Raw genomic sequence first — 21,289 nt, forward strand, 5'->3', positions numbered from 1 at the left:
GGCTGCATTTTGGTCTGCATTGACAAGGCTGATGCATTTCCTTTGAGCTGGGGATGTTCTTTCACCACTAGTTCTGCTTTGCTGCAGCACTGAGCGGTCCAAGTTCTGGCTTTTAGCAGCACCATCCCTGAAGTTTCCAGTAACTGTTCATGGCACACATTGAGAAGAGTGACTCCAGTGAAACCTATTGCTTATGTGGATTAACAAGAATATTTTGCTGTCACTAATGATAGAAAATGTTGTTACTTTACTTCAGGGGACTCTGAAGGCCACCAAGCAGGCAAGTAATACAAGACATGGCAAGACAAGACTGAAATCTTTATGCTAATGCCTGGGTGTGTGCCCAAGGACCAGATCCAGGTAGTATGTATGCACAACTGCACACTTATCACAGGATCGGGAGGTCCAGAGCACCAAGTATATTGAAGGTTTCTTCAGACTGTTTAACAGACTGAGTCTGCTCTTTTTGGCAGCATGGGTGAATCAAACACAGGCAGGGCCTGGTCTCACCACAGGTCTCCCAGTGGGCACAGCAATCATCTCCAGATAAAATTTGTCTTATTGGAGGCAGGGGATTCTGCCACATCTTGGGCGTTTGAACTCGGGTTGTGAATGGTGGGTGCCTGAGTCTGAGAGATTTCTGTCAAGAAAAGCCTGCAATTTGAGCAGAAATCTCAGAGCCACAAAGAGCAGAACGTTAACTTTTGCAATTGAATCTGCTCCCATCTCTGCTCCCATCTCTACCTACATGGTGTGTGATGACCTTTTAATGGAACACACTGCGGGTTTCTCCCCCACATGAGCCAATATGGGTCTGTGGGCATTGTGGGCCATGAAGGCAATTCCTCTTGAGAAAAAAAAAAAGAATTTTACTAGCAAACCTGCTCTTTAACTCTCCAGAGGAGCGTGAAGACTGTTTTTACAGATGAATCTGATGCAAAAGTTTAACTATAGGCTTCGGGTCCCAGGGATGGCTCCCTACTGTATGATTTTGTTATGTAGAACAAGGTCAAATATTCCCAAGTTTGGTGTTACACAGCTGAAAGTTTGCTTAGTGCTTTAGAAAGACAAGAGTCCACGTTATTATAAAAGTAGGGTTTGTGCTTGTCTGTAACGAACTAAAGCAAATATATTACAGTTGATTTGGAAAGTCCTTTTCACTGTTCCCATAGTTGTAAAGCCCAGGAATAGGGATAATTTTTGAAGGAACTAAGCTACTGTAACCACAATGGACAATTTCATGCAGGATATGAAACTGATTGTTCAGAAGAACAGTTATCTGTCATAAAAGAGCTTCCTTCTCTGCTTGATGTCTCCTTTGAACAACCTGCACAAGCAGAGTTTATGTGGTCCTGTTGGGGAGCAATCAATGCGTGGCTGTATTCCCTGAGCAATTCAGGAATTTCGTTCTGCCACCCACCCCCTGGGGTTTCACAATGAGCCTTCTTGTGCTGGAGCGGGGACGGCCTCCTCAAGACATGTGTTTGTTAGTCACGTGGATTTGTCAGATCCAGCCTTCTTTCCTAATCAGTCCAGCTTTTCAGAGTGTACCCAGCATCAGATAAGCACAGTGGCTCATACAGTTGGTTCAGATGACTGTTTAAGGAGGCTTCTAAATATCTGTAATTCGCTGCCCATGTTTTCTTTTATTTGAAACACACCTCACTTCCCCACTTACACCAAGCAGTGCCGTGGCACCAGTTCTGAGTAAAAATGACGGTGTGCTCCCTTATCAGCAGCGACTCCTATTTCATTTCAACATTTACACTGCAGAGGGCTGCCTGTGGGTGGCTAGACTGGAAAACCTGTGGGACAGCATGAGGAATTAGAGAGTGGGCAGTGCTGCTCACTGGTTAGGCGTGGGACCCTGACAAGTCTGGCCCTGGCAGACAGACCCTTAGCTTATGTGGACTTGTGGGGCTTTCTGCTAAATTCAGTGGTGCTGCAGGAATTTATGAAATGTGAGTTGTTTTCCCTTTTTGATATCCTGCTCTCCAGCAAGTACACAGATGACTAGCAAAATTTCTTTTCCTGAAAGTACATTTCCGAGCCATTAAATGTCAAATTATCCAGATTAAAAAACCTGCCAGTAGGGCTTCTGTTTGCTTCCTGTGTTGCTGTTGGTAGTTAATGAGCAATGGTATGTGGCTGCACCATCCTCTGGGGTCTGATCTCCCAGTCACGTTAATATCCCAGTCACGGTTATATCACAGAAGCCCACAGAATGGAGAACGTTCCCCATCAAAATACTGCTCTCTCCTCCACAAGCAGGCTGTAGAAGGCTAAACTAGAGGAACTGGGTGAGAAAGGAGGCATATTGGACCAATGGTTCAAATTTTCAACAGGTTTTGAATTTTGAAGGGACTGTAGCAGTGTGTCTCCTTTCCTAGAGTGACACAGGACAGGACCTGTGTCCTGCAGACTGCCAGCCATGTAGAATTTCTGTGTCTGCTCCAAAACCTGCTTAGCCTGCAGCCTGGGAAAGCCTTGTTAATGCCAGCCTGGAGGTACTTGCTGCTGCCCTGTGTTCTGCAGTTTGGGCATGTGTTATATTTAGGAACAACAGCTGTAAAAATAGAGACTGAAGAGGGAACCCAAGGTAACAAGAAGACAATACTGGTTAGAAACACTGTTTTTTACTGGTTTCAGTCAGTTTTCACCACTTTGCCACTAAAATTCTGTTTGGAAAATAACCTTTTTGTCTTCTCCCACTGTGCTTGTGTGCTTGTGTGCTTTCATTACAAATGAAAATGTAAGCATGTATGTGGCCCTCTTGAATCACATTTTCTGCATAGCTCTATTGAATTGGGATCTTCCAAACATGGCAAGGTCTTTTCAGAAAACTCTTTTGTCACTAATGTATCCCATAAGCCTGCTGCAGGCATTCAAAAAGCCAGTGTTTAAATAATAGAGAAAAATGCCAATGCCAAACAGCATGCTGAGTTCCTGCAGACCATGGGTTAAAAAGAGATTTATTTATTTTTTTGGCAGCTAATTGAAACCGAAGCAGGATTTTTCTGGTGTGCTATTTCCCCCATTTGTTCCCTCTTCACTAATATTTAACAGGCCTTTATTGATTGCAGTGGCAGATCTGTACTTTAAATGGAAACTGAAGGTTACTTTTTTGTCCCATAATCAATGGCTCTATATGTTTCATATATAGATATATATCATACATATTTCACAAATCAGTGCTGGGAAAAATTACATCTTTGCACAGTTGGCTATAAAGGTAAAATAGCATTAAGCATTTTTAAAATTATACGTCTCAAAAATCTAGGTAAATTCTCCTCCAGGATATGTAGAAAGTCACCATGACTGCTGCATTACAAAAACGTCTGAACATAGCTATGAACTCAGCTTCACAAACGTTTTCAGTTCCTTCTGGGTCTGCAGTCAGGTCAGATGTCTTTCCCCTGGTAAAGTGAGAGCACTTCAAATCTTATCTGCAGCAAATCTCTTTCAAATTCAGTTGGCAGCTGCAGATCTGCTTTGGCTTGGGCTTTTCAGATTCCCACCTGTAGGGAGCACCACAAGGTCCCATGTGTCCCCGTTTCCCTGTCCAAGTCCCACGCAGGGCCCTTTCCTCTAGGGCTTTGACTGCTTGTGCAGGGAAAAGTTCATTTCCCAGCTGTGCATGCACCAATAAAATTTTTGCTCACTAGCCAAGATTTTTAGTCAAATGGGGAGGATTTGTGAAGCTGATAAAAATCTGACAATTTGTAAAACTTCACTTCCTATTCACTTCCTATTGATGAACACATTCCTAGAATAAATGTTAATTTGCAATTTCAATCTATTTTCCTTCCCTTCCCTCTGTCACTGACAGAGTTAATTCTGCTAAACTTCTTGCATCCACCTAAAAATAGGTGGCAGGCACCAACTCTGCTGCTTATTACCTGGCCGAATTTGCAACTCAGTTCTACAACATATTTGAAAACAGATCTGCGTCTTTCCCTTCCTGCCAGGTCTGTAGATGTCTATGGGCTGGGAGGGCTACAGGCACATTTTCTTCAACAACTATTCGTATAGCTACTTCTCTTGATTTTGTCAGAATGATGTACACCAGTGTTGGTAACTTTATCAAACAAATGTGAAATCTCATTGAAATCTGGGGTTTGATTTTTCTGGCAAAGATTCTTTTCCTTTTACACTCTATTTTTACATTTGTCATAAACTTCTGCTCCAGCTTTGCCATAATTTTGCCTGAAATTTGCCACCTATAGTTAAAAGGGTTACCACATTTTTTATTTTACTACTAATACAATGCTAATACACTTCTGAAATTTTCATCGGTAACTGACATTTCATTAGCAGCTAACATCTCATCCAGCTCTTTTGGAGCTCTGTCATATGAATTACCTTGATCCACCGATCCAAGAATATTTATTTCACTCTTTTTTTTTTTTTTTTTTTTTTAATAATCTTTCTTGGTTATAAATTGATATGAAATGTTTCATCATTGCCAGTCATCTTATTCCTGATTTTCCTCAATGTTAGGAAATGAGCTCTTTGGAAACAGAAGTACAAACACTATTGATTTTAACTTTTTCTGAGTTCCTATAATTTGCTCACAACTCCTGCTTATGAAGCAATCACAAGTGGTATGGGGGAAATGAATTATTCACCTATATGCTGCACCTGGGATATTGTTAATTTCTAGATTCAGTATTCTATGATATCGATATCATTATAATGAGGTTAATAACAGGCTGTGTTCAGATTATGTTAGAAAGCTATCACAAAATTTTAGAAAAATATACTCATATTATACTAATGGCTGAATGGGATCTTGAGATTACATCACCCATATGAATATATTTAAATAACACACTCTGAATCCTTAGCTCTATGTAGACAGGCACATAATGAGTAACTTCTCCCTTTGTCCTATCTCAGCGTCCTTTAACAGGACCCTGCTAGGACTGCTCATCAGAGCATTGTTTGGCAATGGTAACTCATGGTTTGAAAGGCACCTGAAAAGGCCCACCGGTGTTTGGGCTTTGGAACAACACAACTACTACTGTTGAAACCAACCAGTAACCATGAAAATAAGGAATATGGTACCACAGGAGGTGAGGTTTCAAAGCTAATGTTCTTCAGCTCTTCATTTTGACCCTCTTTTGCCAATGTCTTTTCCATGGACTCTCCCTCAGCCTCCCTTACCCACCCCCTGTTTTCTCCATTCCTTCTCCAGGCCCATTAGAAAATCAGTGCTAGGAATTTTAGGGCAGAGTGATGGTGCTTTCCTTTGCAGGAAGCACTTGCCACTCAGGTCCTTCTGAGCCCCCTAAGCCCTTGGCGAAAGCCACACTATGCTTCCCAGAAGCCCAGGACTGTAGGTGGACTGCAGTGAGCAATGTGGACATTTAGGACAAGGCATCAAATGACTTCTGCAAGTGGGAAATTTAAAACATGTTGGTGTTCATTCCTGAACTATAACGAAAATTGAATTCCTTCAAAAATTGTCTATATCCTCTCTTTCATTGTTCTTTATTTCCGCTGCAAATAACTTGTAACAATAAAAATGAAGGGATGCCAAATTTGTGTGGCTCTTCAAAGCACATTCTTTCCTTGAAATAAAGTTCTGCTGGAAAGCCTGACTTTCCTCCCCAACGTTTGTGCAGGCCAGATGGACTAGTGCTGTCCTTCATTGTGAGCCGTCCTTATTGTATGCTGTTTCTCTTTCCTCGTGAGAGGAAGAAATGGATCAAAAACTTTATGTCTCCCTCCTGTCTTGCAGAAATTTCCTCTTCTATCTCCTCAGAGATAGACTCCACTTAAGGGTGGAGTCCCTTAAGGCCATATGTATAATGATCTATTTGCTGGTGTTGGCCAATATCTTTTTCTCCCAAGCCATTCATTCATTTCTGTCTTTCCTTACAGTTCTGTCCTCAGGTTCTCCAGAGTTTTCTTCCTTTCTCACTAACAAGTGTTCATTATTTCTCTTTTACACTCCTCAGTATCCCATGGTGGATTTTTGCATCTTTTAATTTCCCAGGAGGGATATGAAGGGCCTAGAAGTAAAAACTTTGCTTGCTCTTATCCGGGAGATTACAGAAGGGAATCGGATAAAAGTAAGGGTTGAATACTCAATGTGTTGCCATTGTCAGCAGCAACACACTCCTGGTAGAAAATAGCATTATCGTTACGCTGTGGGGTTTTAAAAACTTTTCCCAGGCATAAGAAATGGAAGAATCAAATTCTTTGGACATTATTCTCTGCTGCCCTGAAGTTCCTTTTTATTTGCACTGGAGACAGAAAAGGGAAATAGAGTAAATGGATTCCCAACTCCCATATAATATTCAACAAAGAAGGACTGTCCTCATCAAATACCTTTTCCCTCAATATAGCTCACACATTATCTGGACACTGGCCATCCTAAAGCTCACCATCAGAAGCTGCAGGACTGTTGTGATTTGTACAGCAGATCTAGCTGTGCCTACAATATGCGGTGTTTAAACATTGCTGTGAATACTTTGGTATCTGAACTTCTCATATGCCAGATCTGGTCTCCCTTGCCTGCTGTGGTAGGAAAACCATTATGTGTTGGAAGAATGAGGCAGAACAGCAGGTCAGGCCCTTGTTTAACCTGCAATGGACTGGCCACAAGCGTGCTGTTAGCATGTGCTTTCCAGGCACACCAAGGCTCTCAAGAGATACTGTGAACTTCTCTAAGTCCCCTAGCAGATTGAAGCCAAACTCAGAGTAAGTACTTTAACCCTCAAGTGGTCACTGAACACTGCTTGAAAGGAGCTGAAGAGAAACCAGTGCCAGTGGCAGTGGTGTGGGCAGCTGTGAGCAGGGAGCTGTTGCCTGCCTGTTGGTGGGGCTGCTTGTGTCTGCTGCACCTTTCAGATGCTGCATGATAGGGAGCTGGGATTCACACTGACATCACAGTTCCTCTGATCTCTTGAAAAATGGTCATTGTGAACATCATTCATGCTAATTATTTTTGAGAATTTGCAGTGAGCAGAGTTGTAAGACTGTTGGACTGTGTTTACAATTAAGAAGGACTGCCCAAAGGATAAAGATGGCTTTTTCTTTTTCCACAACACTGATTGAACTCTGATAAAACACATTTTTCCTTGTTTCTGCTGATGTACCCTTATGCCATGAGGTGAATAAATTACACAGTAGGAAGTAAATGAGAAGATTTCATACTGATTACCATGTACATGCTCTAGTTTTCCCTGGCGTTTTGTTTTGCTGTAATCCCTGCTCTAAAATGGATGTGCACAGTTGTACATCTCTATTCTCCCACAGGATAAAACATATCCCTTCTTTTCCTGAAGAACGTTTCTTACCACATTAGGTTGATCTTCATTCTTCCTTTTGGAAATGCCTATGGAGATGCAGAATTATGCAGAATGTCTAATGATGGCAGATAATGTTAAATGTATGTGCATTGTATATCCTTATACTTTTACCTGTAGCTGGAAAAGTCTGAGCTTAACCTCAGAATTTCACCACCCTCTCTTCTACTTTTATGCTTTCTTCCATTAAATGTTATTGATTTCAGTTTGCATCTCATAGTGACTATTATACCAGTCTCATAGTGACTATTATACCAGGGGCTGAACTGTGTGGCTGTGGAAACCAGCTCTATACCCCTGTTGGTAATAAAAATGTAATATAAGATGTAAAAAATAAAATGTAAAATAAGATGTAGGCCAGATTGCTTAAATTGCTGGTAGGAGCATGAGCATACACTTCATGAGCTGCTGGGCAGACAGACAACCAGCATAAATTGACCTGTGCCTGTTTTGCTCCTGCTGCCACCATAGGGTCACAGCTGATCTTTGTTTTTTTGCTTCCAGGTGGGAAGGGAAGGAAAAGCCAGAGGACGTGGTAAAATCCAAAAGAAGGCAACTATTGCCAGTTGAGAGAATGGTATGTTATCATAGGACATAGTTTCAAGCTCTGGACCTAACATGCATGTCGAGGAGTCTGGCAGTCCTGGTCCTGCCTGATGACAACCTTCTCTGCTGCTTTTGGAAGGTCCCATTACACATCTGTGCTGGTGCACCGAGCACAATGTCTTCAACACCAAAGAGGCTATGATGACTGCAGGATAATGGCAAAATTTCAATCACTCATATTTGCAAATGGCTTTAATAATTTCTCATGAAAAATAATGACATAAAGTCAAATACTATTAGTAGTCTACACATGTGCTCACCTTGTAACTCAATTGACAGGCAAATATTTTACCTTAATTACTCTGTGCTGCATGTTAGAGGCTTAAATGCCTTACTGATATTTTAATCAGGATTCCCCAAAAACAACCTTCTATGAGTACAGTTAAGTGCCTATAAATTTGAAATTTGTAAAATCAGTTTTGGGGATTAAAAAGCAGAAGTGCCGGTCATGTCTCTGGGGATTACTTTATATTTGTAAATCTGCCTTGAAGGGCTTCAAAAGCTTCTTTTCTTATTTAGCTTCATTTGCAAACCTAGTGATCATTTTGATTTTTTGTTTGTTTGTTTGCTTTATGCTTGATTTTATGAACTCCTAGACAGTTCCAGGAAAAATGGTTCCTTTAAAACAATGTGCCCTCAGTATGAATAGTTTATAATAGGAAAGTGTAGAAAGCTTGTGAGTCTGAAGCAGAACTGGTTTTCTTTTCAGTACTGGCAGCCAAGCATTACACAAAAAAAAAAAAAAAAACAAATCCATGTAATTTCAGTGGTTCCTGTGGGACTAGAATTTTCAGTAAAGGAAAAACATTTCTATAATATCTGCTCAATCATAATGCAGTTCAATGACCCACTTAGGATCATGTTAACTATCCTTATGCTTCCTAATCACTTTCAAAGACAATCTTTGGTGAAAGTCAGCCCTGCACAGAAAGCGGACAGCTTTCTCTGTGCTGTGAGAAGGAGCCAGGCTCTGATGGCCACTGCCTGTCAGCCATCTGCTAATGGCAGGGCATGCCATGTAGCATCACCTAGAGAAATGTATATGTACATGCACATGTGCATGCACACAATATGCACACAAAGATATATCTGTATATATATATTATAGGATTCTGCTCATAAAGCTTATTCTCTGAGGCTGTTGCCCTTTAAGAGAAATTCTGACACTTGGTTTAGTCACAGGCATTTGAACTGATGTGAGCAGAGGGGAGAGGTGCTGTAGGTGGTGGCATCACTTTGTGAGCATCACCCTGCCTTCTCTGCCCCTTCAGCCTGCCTCTGACAGAGAAATAGGTGAGAGGCTTGCCAAGGTGCCAAGGGCGCAATGCTCTGGAAACGCCCTGCAAGTGCATGTCTGGCTTGGCTGTAGGTTCCTTTTTCACCACAGTCTGATGTTCAACAGAGAAGCCACTGTGTGAATCTGACACCCCCCCCCTTTTTTTTTTTTTTTTTTTTTTTTCAGAAAGATTATTCTTATTGCTATACTAAATATACTTTTATTCTTGAAAATGATTAGTAATTTTATTTATTTCCTCATTACAGAATAAATTTATTTTAAATGATCTTTTTACTGAAGCAATATAGTAAGACAGATGTGCGTAAATTACCGGATATTGAATATCATTGACTCATACTCTGTCAGCAGTTTCCTGGTGTAAATGTACGGTAGTTTTTAAAAAGTATCTTAGGACCGTTGTGAGATTAATTGTGGTCAGAATCAAACAACTTTATCTATGTCCATCAAAAAAGACAAATGGACAGTTCCACCTCTTCCATGAATTAAATATAGTGGGGCTGAACATCATAAATCTCAGCCACCATGGAGAGCTAAGGAAGTGGAAACACTTCTTTCACACTAAGCCTCAGTTTTGCTAATTTTATTTATAACCTTTGCCATAAAATCACAATAAAGAAGGAATACACTGAACTGTGTTTCGGGAAATTTAATTCTGCCAGGAGCCAGTTTCAGAATTGCAATTGTAATGTGAGAAGCTGTTTCAGACCTTCTCAAAAGGATTAGAAAACGTACCATTCAGAAAGCAAGATGGCTTTGGAATTTGATATTGAATGACACCCAGCCCAACAAAAGTGATTCTCAGCAGAGCATATGTACAGGCTCACCGTAGCCAGGCAAAGCTAATCTCCTCACTGCCTCTAATTGTTTTGGAGAGATGGTCTTCCCCAGAGGTAAATTTCAGGTTCTGAGAGTCCTGTTCTGAATCATACTCTGGAAACAGCAGGAGTCTGGAGAAAGAGCTTGGTCCTGGCTCAGCAGGGCTGCAGACCATGCCTTGGGGAAGTGCTGTCATAAGCCTTGTAACAGTACATTTAAATTTTGGCTGTGCAGATAGACTCTCCTCAGCCTTTAAGTGATGCTTCCTCCACTGTGGGGACTGCTGGGCTCTCAGCAGCTGCACCAGTAAAAGCAAATTAAATGTGCCTGGGACTGCTGGCTGGCACTGAGACCACTTTTTCTGAGATGGCTTCATTCTAAATTAGGCTCTCTTGTGCCTCCAAAGTAGGGTGGCTGCAGAAACCCCTGGGAATGGCCCCTGGATTGTACAAATTCTTAAATTGTGCCCAGGACCTGCTCCCAGGAAGTGCAAATGCAGGAAAAGTGGTTGTTAGCCCAAATCAAGCCTCAGATGGTATTAGTAATTGCATGGACAGACAATCCAGTTCCAGTGGCTAGGAATTACCACTGATAAATTTGCTAACATAGGTTTAAAAACATGTCTAAAAAAAATCAGGTAACCTACTCAGACATGCTGGATCACAGTACTGCTGAAGTATTAAACTGGTAGCCTGGGGAGAATTTTCCATTAGTCCTGTGAAAATACTTTATCCAGAACAGATAGCTATGAAAAGCTAGAGTTTTGAGGGCAGTGGTGTACTTCCACTAAATAAATAGTACTACATCTGTACCTGTATAACTGGAAGAAGAGAAGGGGATGAGGAAATATGAGGTCTTTGAATCTTATTTGAGATGCTTCTGGTTTTTTCTTATTGATTTGAAAAGTACCATTGGTATAAAGTGCTTAATGTTAAAACAAAATGTTTAACAGAAATAGCTTGATGAATATTCTATTTACAGAAAATTTTTGTGACTTGTATCTGGAAAGAGAGTATAGGGCAAAAAAGAAACTCATACCAACATCTTCAGTTTTGTAGTGAGATTTCAACACCTAGGTGTTCACAGCATTTGTACTACCTAAACTGGTTTTACTATACTTCTGTTAAACTCTCTGTCATCTTGGAATCAAAGTATGATCTACCTCCTTCTTTATTATTGCAGAAATGTGGGGAGTATTTGGAGGGGAACATCATAAAGAAGTAAAAGTCCTTCTCTTTTTTTTTTTTTTTTTTTTTTTTTTTTTTTTTTTTTTTGAGGTTGGATCCTTGGATTTTCTTTTCCTCTCCCAAACAAGGAAAAGACCAGGGTCATATAGCACACTGGTACAAAAACAGTTTCAAATATTCCCAAACTAGTGAGGCTTCCTACAGAGGAACAAAAATATTTCAGTTATTTCATTGCTGGGGATTACACTTGAAATAATAACCTCAAAATGAGAAGCAGAAGCAGCCCGCATCTCTGTTTCTCTGCACAGGAGAATGTTCCTGAGGTATGCTCAGGGACTGTCTCTTAAAAGCACAAGTAGAGAAATGAGGCAGTGTCCCACTTTATTGCACACTTTTGTTTTGCAAGCTCACCAAGAGAGCATGCTATGGCACATTTTAAAATACTTTTTGTTTGCATTATAAAAAGGTGCCATTTACATCAGTATTATGGTATGAAATAAAGAGAGGAAAGTGCATATGATCCACATACCCGTACTGACATTTAACAATGCAGTAGGAACTGATCCTATTGAGCACAATGAGCCTTAGAGCTGATGGTGGAAATACTGGAGAGTATCATTCCTCAACCCCTCTTAACAATATAACCAGAGGACTGACCGTCATAAAAACAGTATGTCATTATCGTATGCCAGGATAGTCATACCCAATTTTTCTCCTGTCTGAGCAGGTGTGTAAAAAGCCTGCCATTTACCATTGCTGACTTTTGCCATACAATGTTTTAGTACATCCAGATGAAAACCAGCATCTAAACTCACTTCTCGTAGAGATGAGACACATGCTTGTGTTTGAAGGGACTCTGCTACAGTACTGATAGATAATATCTCAAAAAAAAAAAAAAAATAGTTGTAGATTGACCATCCTTAATGCAGAGGCTGAACTCTGAGAGCTGCAGGGTTTTTCTGTCTCCAGATGACTTCAGTAGAAGCTGAGAGGTGAGGGAACTCCCAGGAAAAGGCCCACATGGATCCAGGCCGGGAAGTGCTCTGTTATCCCACACTTTATATAGCCTTGGGCTCTAAATAACTTCCTTTGAATTGTACTTATTTTTATGTTCACGATAAGTTATACCTAGACTACATACTGCCATGTCCTGTGCAAACATACTGCCATTTATTTGTCAGTCTAGCTGACATGCCTAGCTATAACTAAAAAAGAATGCCTATCTTGTAGCAGGTAAAATCCGCAGTAGCCAAGTCTAATCAAAACGATGTATGGTGTCAGGTTTAATGTTGTTGAAGAAGTCTATATTGCAGAAGTGTTTGTAGGAAGGTTATTTGCAGTCTTAGGAGCACTGCTAGCAGTTGCAATCAAAGCAGTCAGGAAATGAGACTCGGTTCTGCCCCTAGAGATCGGAGAGCTCTCAAGGTTTGCAGCATCTGGTTCACATTTTGGTAAAGCAGCTATTTTTGGATCCATTTCTTCTCACTTGAAAATATATGCACCAAGTCCTTTTCCCTCATTACTGGGAGAACCCTCTCCTCAGCTACAACTGCTATTTGATAATTTCCTGCTGGCTGTGGGGTCTGCCAGTGCAATGGGAAAAATCATGGTCAAGATGGTTATGCTGATCTTTAGAGATGGCAGAAAGTGCCCTCCTTAGCATGGGGTGCTATGTGGGTGGCAAGACACTGTCTTCTCTCCTACCCAGTGGGCCTGTGTGCTTCGCATTCACTTATAGGGAAGCTCAGAATGATTCTTGGAAGACAGATGCTGCAGAAATTACTCATGTATGAAATTACAATCATTTGGACATTGAATCCTGCCTAATATTGCCCTGTTCCTAGCAGATTGTGTAAGTACATAAGTGGCTTTTTGTCCAAGCAATAACTATAGTCATTAGCAAGGGATGGGCAATTATGGCAACTAACATAATAATCTCAAATTCAGAGGCGATTTCTTATGACAGCAGAGAAGCAGTAGATTATCCAGCATTTGTCTAGCAGAAAACAGACCTCTGAGAAATAAGTTTGCAGTGAAATGCAGAGAGAAACCTTTATGCAAAAACAGCTGGAATGTTTCATGCAAGTCCAGACAACAGTGGCCCTCCTACCATTGTTTCTCATGGCTACCGTTGGTTTCATGTACCCCTAAGGCTGGCTGCATAAAGTACAATTGATTATTTTTCACTTATGAATGCCTGTCTACTTTCCTTCACTAAAAAACTCTCCCTTTTGAACTGAAAAGGGAGAGCAGAAGCTGTTATAATTTTCCCTCACAAATTAACACTCTCTCATGAAATCTGCTTTTTAGCAGCCCAGATAGCAAGCTAGAAATGGACGTTTCTGTAAAGTGCTTATATAAAGTGCTTATACCAGTGCGCTGTTCACTCTTAAGAAGGCAGACTCCCTAGGAGGATCATAACACAGAAGGATCAGAGCAAAGAATGGTGATGAAAATGTTTCCTAATCAAATGTGGTGTCTTAGGTTACTGTAACATTTTGTAGATATTTTTTTATGAGAGGAAGAAATGTACTTCCATACTTTTTGCAAAGATATTTGGCCAACCTTTCTCCCTGTATACGGAAGTCTTTCCATGCATCTATCTCCTTTATTAAGGGATGACATCTGCTGCACAGTCATCTAGACCTGCTAAGCAGTCTCAGCACTGTTATCAGGGAATGACATTGCTGGCAGTAACTGCCGAGAATTAAGATAGGAAATGAAGCTGGCTCAGGATGAAGAGGTTGTGATATGTGAGTGGATGTCACAGGATTTAAGCAAGGGAACATCTGGGCCTGGATTAAAGGAACGTTATAATTACTCAGCATAATTTAAACAAACCATTAAAAGCCAGACGGCATTGAAATAAAAGGAAAAATACTTTGCAGAAAAATTAAGCTTTCATTCCACTAGTCTGCTTGGTGTTCAGTAATGCTGCTTCATACATCGGTGGATTTTATCAGCCAGTGCTATGCTACTTGACAGTCATGACAGCCTCCTTAGGTAGGTGTTGGGATATGGGCAGATATGGCAGCACAGAGCTCTCTAATTTGCTCTTGAGAGGCACAGTTAGTGACTGCAGTGGAGGCATACCTTTGTTTTGATTACCAGAGGCATGTGAAATGCTCTGCAAAACCTGCAATTGACTTTTGCATAGAAAATGATTCCCTTACACTTCAGTGAATAGCTTGCCTCCAGTTAAGCTTTCCTATACCAAACTGTGAGCTCACACTTTATCTTGTGGGCCAGAATGGATATTTTCAACCTGCAGTGTATGAACCAGTAGAATTCAGCAGACAAATTTTAAGGTAAGTGAATATTTTGTTAGCTGAAGTCATTTTGCTTTTGTTAACATAGAGGACTACATCTTAACAGGATGAATAATACAATGAATCTCTTGGCTTGTTACCAGCCAGAACAGTAATATTTCATAATCTTCATACTCTTTTGGGAGCTGAATGACAGCACCAGATGTACAATATCGGTGAGTCAGATCTTAGGAAAGTAATTAATAATGTTAGCTGAACAATTTAAAACATAGCGTTAAGAGATACTCGAAAGACAACAAAATGATTCCTCACAATAGAGGCTCAGAGAACTGCAGTAGGTGTTGACAGATGAGCTCTGCTCCAGGGGCTTCTTGAACATCTCTGTTACAAATAGTGGGCCCAGTAGCAATGCTTTTAGGAAATAAAAGACTACATTAGACAGATACCATTGTCCAAAACTTTGGCATAATTTCAAGTACAGCAGCATTGCAAATAATAGCCAGAGGTCAGGCTCATTCCTTTTTTTCACAAAGTTCATTGCTCAGGAAACTCAAAGATATGGAACTCATCCCTTCTGTTGATAGACCTGACTGAATAAAACTTATGGTAAGTGTGAACTTGTTTCTTCTTACATGCAATAAAACACAGCTTATCAATCAGTTAAGACTGCTATGTATTTACACCTTAAATTTTCTCTTCAGCTGCTACTCTTAAATATATCACCTTTCATTATCAGAAGAGAATTCCTGAGCTATATATTCAGATTTGAAGAAAGCAGACATCCCAGAACTGTTGAGTATGTAGAGTGGCATCTTTTCTCACAGAACAGGACCAAACTTTTCAGCTTTGCTTCTCTAGCAAATAGAGAATCTGACCTTAATATTTAGGAGTTGGTTATTTTAAAGGACTTTCAGTTGAATGAAACAATTATGGACTAAGCTAGGAGCAGAGCTGTATCATTAGGTTATCGTGATCAGGGCTGAGCCTGAGCACAGGTAAAGGTTGACGTAAGTTTTCAGATGAATGAAAGCATGCAGAGCTTTTTGAATTAAAAAAAAAAAAAAAAATGTCAATGAAAATAAAGTTATTCGAGCTGGAAGAAGGGCTAGACACAGAGAATTAGGCACGCTGGGGAGACTACGGATATGTGACCCAGTCATGTGTGACAGACCCTGCAGCTGCTATTACTGGAAACGAGCTACCACTGTGCCAAACTCCATGAGCAAGGCAAGGAAGGGAGGTTCCTGAAAAAAAAGATACACAGTGCAAACTCACACAGCTTTTTTGTTGTCTGTATTTTTTGATGTGCCTGTTTGCTCTTTTTAGATTAACTTCTCCCTTGCATCTTGGAATTCAGCCAGTGTGTGAAGGCTGAAGCCATGGCACCTGCAGCCTGTCACCACATGGTTAAACAGGTTTTGAGAGATGGTGGCATGTGAAGTATGCAACACAAAGGTGAACAGAGATTAAACCTTGGTAAATTGCCCTAAAATGCAGTAACAGAAAGGTCTGTGAGGATTAGCATTGTGTGAAAATCTAGAGTATATATATGTAAAAATATTTAGAAAATGATATCCTTAAAACATAATCTTTGCTTTTTTACTGAATACATATTAGGTATTCTCTTCCATGAAGCATATTTTTGTGTGTATTTAGAGCTATTAAATACGTTTAACTGATTGTCTTACAGCCTGTAAATGTCTCTTGACACAGGGAGAAAAATTATCCATCCAGTGGCTGCACAGATTCCTAACAGTTTAAGGTAAAAACAAAGTAGGTTTTCTGATTTGTTTCTGTTATTTAATCTAGTGAGTGTCTGCTGTGAAATATGTAATCATTTCTGGGATCAGGGGCTATAAGAAAAGTCTCTCCATGCTCTCTGCCCTGTTGTCTCTGTCTCTGCTTCTCACTTACTCACCTTCTCACCCAAGGGCTTTATGTTCCTGGCTGCAGAGTGGTTCACCTTCTAGATGATGTGAATTCATTTCTATTTCACCTTGCATCACCTGCAGCCCAAGCTGGGAACTGGAGCTCCACACACCCTGCATACCTGTGAGTGAAGGTGCAGGCATGGGGCTGCCCTGCATGGAAGGGGAGTCCCAGGTGATGGTGAGAGCCAGCCTTGGGTAGTGGGGCTGCTTGTTCTGCTGGTTTGCTCAAGGCCAGCACATGAATTGCATGTGCCACAGCCAAATTATTCTGCCAAAATTGGGATGTTATGTCCTAACCTCCTCCTCTTTTTATGGCCTCTTTTTTTCAGCTGGTCTTTTAGGGTCTTAAACAGACTGTTGGCATTTCTCTGCTTCGAGTGTGAGTCATGATGAAATTCAGGGGAGCACAAAATTCCTGGTTTCCCAGACATTTTTCTGTATGTCTCAGCTCAGAGGCTTGGCCAGGGCGGGATACTTGCTCTACTACAGAGAGCTGACAATCAAATACAAGGTTGAGTTGGAGGGCAGGTTAGCTCAAGCTCTCTTTTCAGCTAACTTCCAGCTAATTCCTACCTTCAGCACCTAAGTTGACAGTCTATATCACTCTGTGTTTATTTGTGGGTTATACGTACAGTTTGTGTAACAAAATCTGATTCATTTGACTGGTTGGCAGAAAGTATCTGGAAAATATAAGGCTAAAGTAAAGACATTCCTTTGGACCCTCTCCAGAAGTGGTTAACTTATGTTATTTGTTTCAGAGATGCTGCATTATGCCTGCTCAGTTATGCCAAACTGGTATAATCACAAGGACATGTTAATATGCAATAACTGCTGCTGAGGAAAGTAATATTTGGTCTTAAATTAAAACAGGTAGATATGTTCTGAGCCCATGGCAACCAGCCCTTGTAAGCATGTATAATAATTGTCAGGGGCACAATTTCCAGAAGATGGTAATATTTGCTCAAAGGCTGCCATGTATCTTAATGTCTCTGATTTTGCCATGTTTTTTTTTTCTTCCTTTTTTTTTTTTTTTTTTTTTTTTTTTCCTAATATTTGCATTATTATGTTGAACTAATTTGTTGATAAAAACCATTTGTGGACAGAAACACTTGTGCAAATCATAGTAATTGCTGGTCATAGTGACATAACACTGTTACAAACTTTGAGGCAGTACAGTAGGAGAGGAACAACCTGAATAAATTGAGTGCGCAGGCTAAATTTGGTTTCATACTGGACACAGGGAAAGAAATGAACTGTTTGAAGCAAAAATTTCAAAGCAAAGAGCTGAGAAGAGAACTCAGGTCACTGCCAGCTTGCCAGCAGGCACCTTCCCTTCCACCACTTGCACATTTCTCATTTTAGATTATGCACTTATCTAGTGAGAGAAAGAGTGGGAAGGGATGTGCCTGCATCTCATGGGGCTCTCCCATCTTCCCTTGTTGCATTGGAAACAGTCCTTGGTGAGACTGACTTTTACCCTTAAGTTTTACCCTTACGTTCTTAAGAACACTCTCACAACCTCTACCTAGCACAGACTTTTTGATGCAACCAAAAACTTTCTCTGGAGTAGATTCTCCAGTTCTTTCCCCATCTCAAGCATACAGCTCTGTGTAGGGTTGGATCCACAGTCAGTGGGAGCTTTTTCATTGCCTTCAGTGGCCTCTGGAAGGGGCCCAGTGGTGGGACTGATTTTGTTTCTTCTTGCTCCACAGCCTCAGTAACAGAAACAACATCCACTGAAATGAGACATCTTTATTCCATGGGAGCACTCTGGATGTTGCACTGAAGAGTGTTTTGAAGTGGCAGGCTACAAGTTGTTCCTGAAATAGATCTTACCCTTCATCAGACTATTTCTGTGTTCTGAATATCCAGTGGTACCAATTAATGCTTGCAGATTATTAATTAACGAAGAAGTCTGGGAGGATTTATGATGAAAGACTCTCTGGGCATTAAGGCAGCTGTTCTGGACACCCTGGATCCTCTGAGGTACTTCTATCAAAAAAGCCTTCATATTAGTGCTGAGATAGTTTTAGAATTGATCATGCAGAAATTAAAATATTTTAAAATGTCAGTAACAGTAGGATTGACATCTGCAGGAACAAGGAAAAGCCAAGGGAAAACCTGACATGGAGGAAGACAGCCCTCACGTGTAACCTGGGAGCTCTCCCTGAGCTGCAGCCAAGAGATTGTGCCTCACGTGTGTGCACTGCAGAAGCAGCCAGCCTCAATGTGACTGAGGAGAATGGTGAGCACGGCTTTCAGTGTGTCTTAGTGTGTGCCTGCAAAGCAAATTTCTACAGTGGTAATGTAGTCAAATGGGTTTCTTTTATGAAATGCTTATGAGATGTGATTTAACAGCACTTACATTGAAAAACAGCTCCTGTTTTTTCTCTTTAATGTAAGTGGGAGTCCTGAAGCAGGTACATTTTTGCAAAGTGCAGCCTTTATATGTATTTATATATATATATATATTTATGTTAATATATATATAATGGTCACTTCCTAACCAGGTATTGAGCGCCTTTATCTCTTAAGAGGCCCAGAGTCCTGGAAAGCCCACACTGTGTTTCATTATTTTCATCAATGGAATGTAGGAAAAATTAAAATCCCCTAGACAAAAAATATCCTATGTGTACACATTTGTCTGACTGCTTCTGGTCATCAGATGCCCTTATCTTCAACTGTAGTCCTCTGAGAGATACTGGAGAGTGCAAGTTGCAGATAAAGGACTTGGTTCCGCTGAACAATCTTGACAAGTAAGTATTTGAATTTTACTTCAAGATCAAGTCTTCATGAACAAAGTTTGCAGCAATTTAATCTTTATTAAAAAAGCATCATTCCACAGAAAATGACAAAGGGATTTAAAATTGAATTCTTAAGTAAATTTTTAGTCATGATCAGAAGTTTTTTTCACAGTAACACATAGATGTATTTTAATGTTACATTTTGTATCAAAAAGCTATCATCCCAGAATAATTACTTTATGACCTCTTCCTACAAAGACTTTCCAAAGGGACTGGAAGAGGGCATCCTATATCCAAACAATACTTCCCAGCTGCTGAGAGGACTTGGCCATACTTGTATGGTGTGACAGGTTCACAGCTCAAGGTGGCAGAACTCTCCATTTAACCTTGGCAGGAGCAGGTCAGGGCTCCTGCAGCCCTCTCAGGGTTTCTCCAAATGGAGGCAATGTTGTTGCTTCCCTAAAGATGAACAGATTGAGCTGAGGTGAGGGTACAAGACAGTGGATATTAGATGGGAGATGAGGGGTGGTGGTGGTGGGAGGGTGGAAGGAACATTTCTGAAGAACTGACCTTAGCATGTGATTTTTTTTGGACAGTGGGATGGGAGACAGGGAGCTTAGTTCCTGACACTCTTTACATGTTTTAGTGGTGGGACTTTTTAAGTCAGGTTGATGGTTGGACATGATGATCTTGAAGGACTTTTCCAGCTTAAATAATTCTATCAAATAATTTTGTCATTTACAGGGCAATAACAGAAAAGCCTAATTTTCCTTGGCCCTGGAATAAGGAAAATAAAATACAACCAGTTTCTTGCCCTGACATTATGGTGTCTGGGACAAGCACTGAAGCCTATGAATAGTCCTAGGTCTCACCTGTGCTAGTCTGCCAGCACCTTGCAGTCAGAATTTGCACATGCCTCACCTGTTTGACAAGGGAGTTTCTTTGTCAAGTCCTTTCCATCATTCTCTCTTTGAATGCCTTCAGTACAGCAAACAAACTAGCTGGTGACAACTGTACTGGTGCATTCTGTATCATGGCTGCTGGCTGCTCTAAACAGGGCTGAAACCACTTCCTTATTTTGCACAGGATATTAAAACAACAGGTAAAAATATTAGTCATGATCATCGTGTGGGTGGTGTTTAATTAGTGGCCTAGCAGCAAAAGGTTCCCAACTGATCATTCCAACAGCTCCTAGAGGCTCCTTCACCGGTTTGCTGTGTAAGGCTATTATCATGCAGACAGTGTGCACACTGACTGGGAAAAATGAAGTGGTGTCAAGAATGTTTTGGCTGTATTAACTCTGAGTGTGTCCTTGCTGTCCTGGGATTTTGGTCTAAAATGCAATATTGTTTGAAAGTGCTTTGTAGCTTTCAGGATCATATTCCAATAAGAGGAAAGGAATAGCATGCTGTCAGCCTCTAGTTGTACTTTGAAAGAAGATTGCAGAAAATGTATTTTGTCTGATTGTTTTGAGGACATAATTCAAGAAATTTGAATTTTATTCTTGAATCATGAAGATAAACAGAAAAAGCCATATATATGTACTGACTGATTTGTTAACAAATTAAATCAGCATGCAGCCAAATATCAAGATTGCAGTCATGTTTTCATATTGATTCTCCCAGTGAAGGTCAAAAATGTACCAAGGGCAAAAGCCCGTTCAAGCTGCAGTGCTTATCAGGACCTGATATGGAGTAAGTTCTTCACCTCTGCATCTGAAAGGAATGTTATTTTTCTCTGGTGAGAATTAATAAGCTCCTCTTCCTTAATGCCTAGTAAGAAGTAGAGGATTTGGGAGTCTACCATTCAGGGTCTTGAGCTCCTTTGTCTTGTGCTCTTTGTTGGAGGATTGACTCATAAGCACAGCAATAAAGGGACACTATTTTATTTGATTGAGAGCTAGAGCTCTTGCTTCAGAGATGGATCTGAAGTCTTCTTAATAGCACTCTCCAAAGAGAAGCTAAACTTACACTGAAAGTAAGACTTCTTTTCTTTTCTTTCCTTCTCTTTCTTTTCTTTCTTTCTTTCTTTCTTTCTTTCTTTCTTTCTTTCTTTCTTTCTTTCTTTCTTTCTTTCTTTCTTTCTTTCTTTCTTTCTTTCTTTCTTTCTTTCTTTCTTTCTTT

Source organism: Oxyura jamaicensis, chromosome 3, assembly GCF_011077185.1.
Source record: "Oxyura jamaicensis isolate SHBP4307 breed ruddy duck chromosome 3, BPBGC_Ojam_1.0, whole genome shotgun sequence".
In the NCBI taxonomy this organism is placed as follows: Eukaryota; Metazoa; Chordata; class Aves; order Anseriformes; family Anatidae; genus Oxyura; species Oxyura jamaicensis.